Genomic DNA, 9,192 nt, shown 5'->3' with positions numbered 1-9,192 from the left:
CCACTTTACCAAACATGATGTCCTTCTCCAGAGACTGGTCCCTTCTAACATCTCCAAAGCATGAGAGATGAAGTACCACCAGCCCCATTTCTAATGAGCATTCTGACTGTACTTCTTCCAACACAATTTTGTTCATTCTTCTGGAAGTCCTTGGTACTTTAAATATTCTTTGCCAATACCATAATTCATATGCATCAGTTCTTCTATGGTCTTCCCTACTCATTGTCTAGCTTTCACATGCCTATGAGGTAATTGGAAGTATCATAACTAGGGTCAGGCACACTTGAGCCGTCAAAGTGACATCTTTGCTCTTTTAATGCTCTAAAGAGGTATATTGAAGCATGTATGATTACTTCAATATGTCCCTTGATTTCTTGATTTCTGTTCACATAGCTCCTCTAAGGACAGCCAAAGAAGCTCCCTGGAGTATTGGAAAACACACAGTTCTGGCAGTCTGCAACCTGGCCCTCCTTATGAATTGTTTACTGCTAAACTAAGAGTCACTTTAACTTCTAGACTCCAGTTTCCTCATATGGAGAATGCAGACATTGAGTGAAGTGACTTTGATGTCTATTTAACACTCCTTGGATATAGGAGAAAAGCAATTATTTTATTTTACTATTGGTTATGTGCTTCAAGCTCTTTAATATGTCAATGAATACTAGCTATAGTTCAAACCATGGCTCTCTTCCAACATAAAGGCATGGTTTGTATCTGAATAAGTGTGTCTTTTGAAAAGGATATATATGCCTAATAACCTAGCACCAAAATGTTTAGTGTCTCATTTACACATTTTTTTTCCTTAATAGGAACTTGGAAAGTAAATAATTTAAGCTGTGTTAGGAAAACCACAGAAACCTAAGAGATGGGGGCGGGGGGATCTCAGACAAATCTCATTCATATTTACTAGTAAAACAAGACCCAATTGGATCAGATAAGGCACATTTGTTTAAATATAAATCATCCAGGAGCAAACTAAGTTTTTGTTGGAAAACATTTAATGCTCAGTTCTGATGAATTTGCCAAATATGGCCATATGCATGCCTGAGAATAAATTATATTTATTGAGTCCAGGCACCACTTAGGTAATTTAAGATGTATTTTTATCAGAATATCTCAATGCATGAATAAGAACTTCAGAAAGCCAGAAAAAATATCATTTTCATTTCATGGTTTATGTTTCTGATCCATGCTCTTAAATCATTATTCCCCCTCCCTTCCACTTATATAAGGACCTCTGGTAGCATAGTGGTTACGAATCGGGCTGTGAACCCCAAGGTCAGCAGTTCGAAACTATCAGCAGGTCCGTGGGAGAAAGATGAGGCTTTCTGCTCCCATAAAGATTTACAGCCTCAGAAACCCTGTACAGGGTCGCTGTGAGTCAGAACCGACTCCATGACACTTAACAAAAACAACCACTTATATAACTCAAATGGCCTCCCAGTGACGCTAACCTGACTGCGTATAACTTTGGGACACATTTAGAATAAGAGTGCTGTAGGTGGCCATGCAGATTGTGTGCTGCAAAACTCTAGGGGATGCCAGACTCAATCAGACTCAACTGAGTCCTTCAGCTGTTTTCAGAGTAAATAAGACACACATCTTGTAATATCTAAGTGTAAGAGTAGTATTAGAGGACACAGTACAAGGTTGCATAGGACAGGCAAATTAACTCTAGCTAAGATGATCTAGGAAGTTCTATGTCTGAATAACAGTCATTGCATGCATGGCCCTTCCTAGAATTATGAAATGTACAATTTTCACAGGTATTGTTTCTCTCTGGAGCATCCTTAAGCTGTATATTTTACTATATCATATTATCTTACTCATCTTCCAAGGGCAATTTATGGTTCTCACTCTTCCACTTGTTTCTTTAAAAAAATATACAAAAACTTTTGAGAACTATTTTCCAGGTACTACAGTAGTAATTATTGAAATATTGTGTGAATGCATAAGATCTGTTCCTGCTTTCTTTTGTCTTGCAATATAGTGGAAGATATTGATTCTAAATGCAAGTAAGTGTAAGATGCAAAGATGTAAGCTTGGACAAAGAAAATTGGTAGCAGCAAAGAGAAAATGACCTTCCTGAGAAAGGTGAGAGAGCTTGGCATGGAGAGAGTGGCACAAGATTTAACAGAAACAAATGACTTTAGAGCTGGCTCTTGAAAAATGGATAGATATTTGATAGAAGATTTTAGGAGTGTGGACATTAAAACACTCAGGCAAAGTATGGAAGACAGATCATTGAAAATATTTTCCAACTTCTAAAGAGTTTGGATTTTATCCTGTGAAGAGTAAAGAGCCGTTGAAGAACAATATATTTTAAGAAACATTATTCTGGTGGAGACGTAAGAGATGTGAGGCCAGAGTCATGGAGGCAAGTTAGGCAAAATTTGCAGGGATCACAAACAAGATTATGATGCGGTCCTGAATGATATAGGTAGTAATGGGATGTTGTTGTTGTTAGGTGTCATCGAGTTGGTACCGACTCATAGCTACCTTATGGACAACAGAACGAAACACTGCCTAGTCCTGGGCCAACCTCACATTGTTGCCATGCTTTAGTCCATCAATGCTGCCACTTTGCCAATCCATCTCGTTGGGGGTCTTCCTCTTTTTCTCTGACCCTCCACCTTACTAAACATGATATCCTTCTCTAGCAACTGGTCCCTCCTGACAATATGTCCAAAGTATGAGAGATGAAGTTTGGCCATCCTGGCCTCCAGGGAGCACTCTGGCTGCACTTCTTCCAACACAGATTTGTTGGTTCTTTTGGCTACCTATGGCACTTGCAATATTCTCCTCCAATACCATAACTTAAATGCATCAATTCTTCTACAGTCTTCCTTATTCACTGTCCAACTCTTGCATACATATAAGGTTATTGAAAATACCATAACTTGGGTCAGGTGCACCTTAATCCTCAAGCTGACATCTTTACTCTTCAACACTTTAAAAAGGTCTTATGCAGCAGATTTTCCTAATGCAATACTTCATTTGACTTCTTGACTGCAGCTTGGGATACGTGGGAACAAATATGATAATTATTATAAGGAGAAAATCACTGTAGGATTTGATAAGGTGATTGAATATGACACCATTAGGGAAAGAGAGGAGACCAGGCTGACTCCAACTTACCTGACTTAGATGATGGAGTAGTACCATAAACCGAGAGTGTAAGCTAAAAAGTGGGATCTGATGGCACGTGGGTATATGATGAGTTCCTCACTGAGCTAGTGTTGGCCTGAATGTTGGGGTTGGTGGGGACTCCGGATGGAGAAGAATGATGGTAAGCAGTTCAGCTGCTGGATCTGGAGCACTTCACCAGGGTGGAAGTGTAACTTTGGAGTCCTATCTATGGAGGGGTTGGTTGAAATCAAATGAACATAAGGAATGAAAAGAAAATAGGGCCAAGTACGGAACCTTAGAATTCCTAGCTTTTAAGATGTGGTTAAGAAGACGAAGATGAAGGAAAAGAAGAAATGTTTGTAGAAGCAGAAGTTAAAAAAAAAAAAAAAAAGATAACAATGTGGAAAACATTTTAGAGGAAGGAAGAAGGTAAATAAATGGAGACCTGAAAGAATGTTTTCAGTTTGAAAATGAGTCACTTCTTCAGTTTTGTAGTGGGGGCAGAACCCCAAGGAGTGAACAGGAAGTTGAGAAGGATTGGCAAAAGAAGATGTAATTGTATGGAAAGTTTGGGCATGAAAGAAAGGAGAGATATAGGGAATAAGTAGATAAGGATGAAAGAGGAAAGATTTATAATTATAAAAGAGCTTTGTTTATGTTTACAGACCACTTAAAATGAGTTAGAAAGGGAAAGGATAATAAATACAGGTGAGAAAAGGACAATGAAGGTACAAGCTCCTGTATAGGATGAGATCAGATGTAGAGAAAATCTGAAGAAATTAGGTTGAACTGGAGAAGAGTAGCTTCTTCCCTTAGCGTTGTTGTTATTGTGTGCCGTTAAGTCGGTTCCTACTCATAGTGACCCTGTACAGGGTTTCCAAGGAGCAGCTGGTAAAGTTGAACCACCGAGGGGGAACAGTAAGGAGGGATATGTAGTTAAGTAAGCTGTAAATTGAATTGTCAAAAATAATTTATGTCTGAAGGACTCTTTTTTTTTTCTTTCTTTCTATAAACTTACATGAAATGATCATCTGCTGAAGTTGTGGGTGAAAGAAATAAGAATTTGTAAAGTATAGACAAAGTATGGACTAGTCCCTGTGAGGAGTCGGAAAGAAACCAGAGCAGGGACAAGTACTAGAGTTGATAAGCAGTGCAGGAGGTACCACTGAATTGCAGACCACAACTTTCTAGTGGCAACAATACATAAAGGCAAGTGATGCCCTTTCCCAGTGCTTAGTAATCTAATAATATGAGTAAAGAAAGGTCACGGCTGAGTTTTTAAATGCTTGTGAACTGACAGGATGGATACAGAGGGATGAAGGTCGATGCACACTGAAGAGCTGGTGAGGGAGTAATTTAAGAGATTCACCATGTATCTAGATTGGAAAGGAAAGAAAGGGAAGCAATCAGGAGAAACATTTGATGAACAAAAGGTCTCAATGGGGGTTGAAAAGCAGATGAATATGTTTGTTGTTCATTGCCATCAAATCAATACCAACTCACAGCAACCCCAAGTGTACAGAGTAGAATGACTTCATAAGGTTTTCAAGATTGTGACCCCTCAGAAGCAGATCACCAGGTCTATCTGCTGAGGCACTTCTGGGTGGGTTTTAATGACTAACCTTTTGGCTAGTAGTTGAGCACTTAACTTTTTGTACCCAGGAGCACCAGTAGAGGAATTTGGTTGTTATAAGGCTAGCAGATAATGATCAGGCTTTGGAATGTTGGTTGAGGCTATTCCAAGTTCTAGGCACATATTTAGGTTATTGAAATAGAAGGACTTTGGGATCAAGAGTCTTAATATCAGGTTGTTGAATGGATATCCATGTGAATGATGTAATCACACCAGAGGCATATCAAAATATTCAATGATGAGAGGTGTGGGGTGCAAGATGTAGGGGAAATAATGAACAAATGAGTTCTTATTCAACTCAGAGTTTACAAAGTGCTATTCATATGTATTAATTTCACTTAATTTTCATACCCCATGGGGTAGATATCATTCTCATTTTACAAAGACACAAAGATCTAATTTGGGATTACCAAACAAAAATTGTTCAACCTGTAAATGGCAGGGTTGGGATTCAAGCCTACATTTTCTGACTGCAGATTTTATGGTCTTGGGTAACGTGCTGTCTTAGTCAAGGTAAAATTTTACCTTTGGAGTACTCTAAATATGTAATGACTTAATACAAACAAAAAGACTATAATTTTATACTTAAGTGACGCTATTCATAGATAGGTCTCCTGGAGAGGCGTTGTAACATCAGCACTGGACTACAAACCACAATGTCAGCAGTTCAAACTCACAAGCTCTTCCTCAGAAACCTTATGCAGGGTTGATTTGAGTTGGAGCCAACTTGATGGCACTTAACAACAACAACAACACTCATAGGTGAGGGGCACTTTTCTGGAAACCACTTTTAGAAAAGAAGAGAATAGTTCTACCAATTTGTGCCAACGAAAGCAAAAGGTTCACATTCATGCATGAATCACACCATACTAATTAACTGCCCCGAGGTAAAGAGAAGAACTGATCGGTGCTTCTGGATCATCACTTTCACTCAGTACAACTGGATAGAAATGTCTGCTGAAGGAATCAACAATAATGAGTTAATTCATTATAATAATGGAATGGTGTTGCTTAAAATATTTCTAGTTAAAAACAATAACAAAAAAAGTGGACAGGTAAGGTATTTTGTTCACTTCTCTCTAATGTCTCTTATTTCCTTTCAAAAATGAAAGTGCTGATAATAATTTAGATAAAATGTTTCTCAAACACCAGAGCCCATACTTTTTTAGACATTATGGTCATTTCTTCCTTCTTCTTGAATCAACATAGCTAATAAGGCAGAAAGTAAAAAAAATAAAAAAAAATTAACCCCTGTTGCCCCTACTTTGCAATATTTTTGAATTCAGAGTTTATCCTTGGCAAAAATTGTGAAGGAATGAGATGGCTCTTTGGAAGCCCTGGGACTTCTTACCTACTCCAATGATAGTGTCTAGACCATGGCAAATTCTCAAGAAATGCTATGTAGGTAACTTATGTTTAATTTGGTAACTAACTAAAGTGACTCTCTATGAAAAGATCAAGTTATCTGATGTTAGATACAAATATGCAAAATTATTTTCAGAAACTTAGGAAGGTGAAAGAACGAAATTCAAGAATCTTAAAAAGGAACACATCTTCTTGAACACAGAAGAATTTACTATTTGGAGGATTCAACAAAGAGTTCTCCTTTTAGGGAAATGTATCAAGGACATATTGTCATGATTAGGATGGAAGACAGAAAGTCAGAACATTGACGTTACCCAAAAGTGTTAAGTAAGCTATTTCCAGTCCATCCTCCATGAAAAGGGTGTAAGTTGTAGAATTCAGGGGCAGAAAACACAATAAGGTCCCTCAGTCCCTCCACCTCATAAAATGTGGGCTTGGAGTGAGTATGAAGTGGGGTGAGGAGTAGGTTCTATGAGCAAGAAGTGAGTGGTAGTCAGAAGCTACTTACACTAGTTTATGTAATCAAGTTCTCCCCTTGCCCACTACTCAAAGATTACATGGCTCTTATGTTCATAGAGAACCTAAAATGAGAAAGAACCCTGGTGTTAACATTGATAGAAAAAATCTACAATATGTGTGACTTCGAGAAGGCTTCTACATGCAGTGGGAACAATCATCGAGGGTCTTAATGAAGTGGCAGGAAGGACTGGTGTTATCTCCACCATGTGGAGAATGAGGAAAATGGCGCTTGTGGTAGCCTCAGTAGGTTGTGTGGTAGCTTGGAGTGGTTTTGATAGCCCCCAGAGGATTATGCTTACCAAGTCCAGCTCTGTGGTATCTGCAGTATAAAAACAACTGCCTGACACCAAAGAATCTTGGAATACTTGCCCAACTTAGAGCTACTTGATGAGATGTCATCCTTGACTGTCTAGCAACACACAGTTTAAGGAGCAAGAATGGGCTTGGTGGGCATCTCAACTCTAGAGGACTTATTTCCTATTTCTAATATAACTATACAATGTTGACATTAGATTCATGTACTGAATAAATAAATGCCTTATGAGGAGAAGTAATAGATGAGTGAGATCTAATTAATCACAGAATGTTCAGTTCTTACCCAGAACATAAACTGTCTTCCTAGTTCCAGTATTAATCATATCAACTTGTTTGACTTCTAACCGAGGACCTCTAGACTATTAGCTCTGTTATACAGACCAGGGTTTTTGTTGTTGTTGTTTTTGCTTTTCTGTGGATTTCTTTGCTTAAGAGTTTTATTGTCCCAAAGAGTCCAATTTGGGACACAAACCCAGGCCTCATCCTCTTGGAGGAAGTGGAGATAAAACTCTCGGATGAGAAATTGCTTTTTTTTTTTTTCTATAGGAATGCAAACATTTTCTAGAAGAATGTAGTAAAATAATGAGTTTGAGTATTAGCCTTTTTCCTGATATTTTCCATTTCCCCCATATAAACTAGTAGTTATCCAAGTGCATCATTTTAAGAAAGAGCAAAAGCGGTGAGTCTCTCAATTCCAATTGTTTTCCAAAAGCCTTAGGGAATTGGAGGAAAGCCAAAATCATTGGGAAACATGTAGATTGAGAAGAGTGAATCACCTCTTATGCCACACTAGAAAAACATTTCTCCAGGCTTGGGAAGGAGCAATAGAGGAGAGTTGACAGAGCAGAAACCTCTGTGGATCTGAAAAAGAGAAGCCCTGTACCTTTTTGATGTAGGCTGTGGAAGGTGATATGAGGTCAGAGGCAGTCTCAAGAGCTGAGGATACTGAGCTTTATAAATAGAACCTAGGAAACGTGGCAAGACCCCATCGGGGCTATGAATGCCTAGAGTATTTAGTCAGGAAGGTCGGAAGCCTGTCTTTAGGAGACAGCTGAAAAACAGCCTGAGAATTCCTGTGCCTTTATGTATGTATAACAAAAAAAGGGCAGAGAGAGCTGCCTAACCTACAGGTGACAGGGAAAGAGGACCAAAGGTCATTATAATACTGATTGGTATATAGATTGTTGTTGTTTGTTGTTATGTGCTGTAGAGTCAGTTACGACCCAAAGTGACCTTGTATAGGGTTTCTGAGGAGCATCTGGTGAGCTTGAACTGACAACCTTGTGGTTCAAACTGACCTTGCACATTAACCCCCAGTTAGATGAATAAAATTCATCTTGACCTACAGAAGTTCCCTCTCTCTTACATGCTGGATACAAACTGGGAAGAGGAGGGTCATTAAGATGAACTTTCTGCTACTCTAGAAGAATGTGGATAAAGTGCAACGATTGAGCACTCAGATGTTAACTGAAGTCAGTCACCCAACAAATCCATAGAAGAAAAGACTAAAGATATTTACCATATTGTAAATATTTCAGCTTTGGAAACCATGGGGAAAGTTCTACTTTGTCATATTAGGTACTGAGTTGGAATCAACTCAACAGCATCTTAACAACAAATCAGCAACAGCATGGAACTTGAATTCTAATTTAAATTTTGTTATAAAATAAAAAACCAAATTTCTTTTACATTTAATTTTGTGGCCTGAGAGTTATACTGACTAAACTGGCCACTTAAAACATTTGACAGCTAACATTAATGTCTTGTGTCCCCAACTAGGTACACATATTGAGACCAAAATGCATTTGTGTATTTCCTTCAGTATTTAATGGCCACTCAGTATTTTAACAAGGAGCTCATTGGTATAGTAGTTATGTGTTGGGATGCTAACTACAGGGTCAGCAGTTTGAATCCACCAGCTGTTCTGCTGGAGAAAGATGAGGCTTTCTGTTCCCATAAAGATTTATAGCCTTGGAAACCCTATACAGGGTCTCTATAAGTCAGAACTGACTCCACGGCACACAACAACTACCAACAGTACTTTAATAGGCACTTGGTGAGCACCCACTGGTTTCCAGGACTACTGGCTTTATGGGGGCAGTAGTCAAATCCTTGCCTTTCATGCTGGAGACCTGCTTCAACTCCTCATCAATGTGCCTCATGAATGGCCTCCTCTGTCTGTTTGTCAGTGGAGGTTTGGATATTGTTTGTTGTGATGCTGAACAGGTTAA

This window comes from Chrysochloris asiatica, unplaced genomic scaffold (genome assembly GCF_000296735.1).
Source record: "Chrysochloris asiatica unplaced genomic scaffold, ChrAsi1.0 scaffold00241, whole genome shotgun sequence".
NCBI classification, from domain to species: domain Eukaryota; kingdom Metazoa; phylum Chordata; class Mammalia; order Afrosoricida; family Chrysochloridae; genus Chrysochloris; species Chrysochloris asiatica.
Note: the sequence above shows the minus strand (reverse complement) of the source record.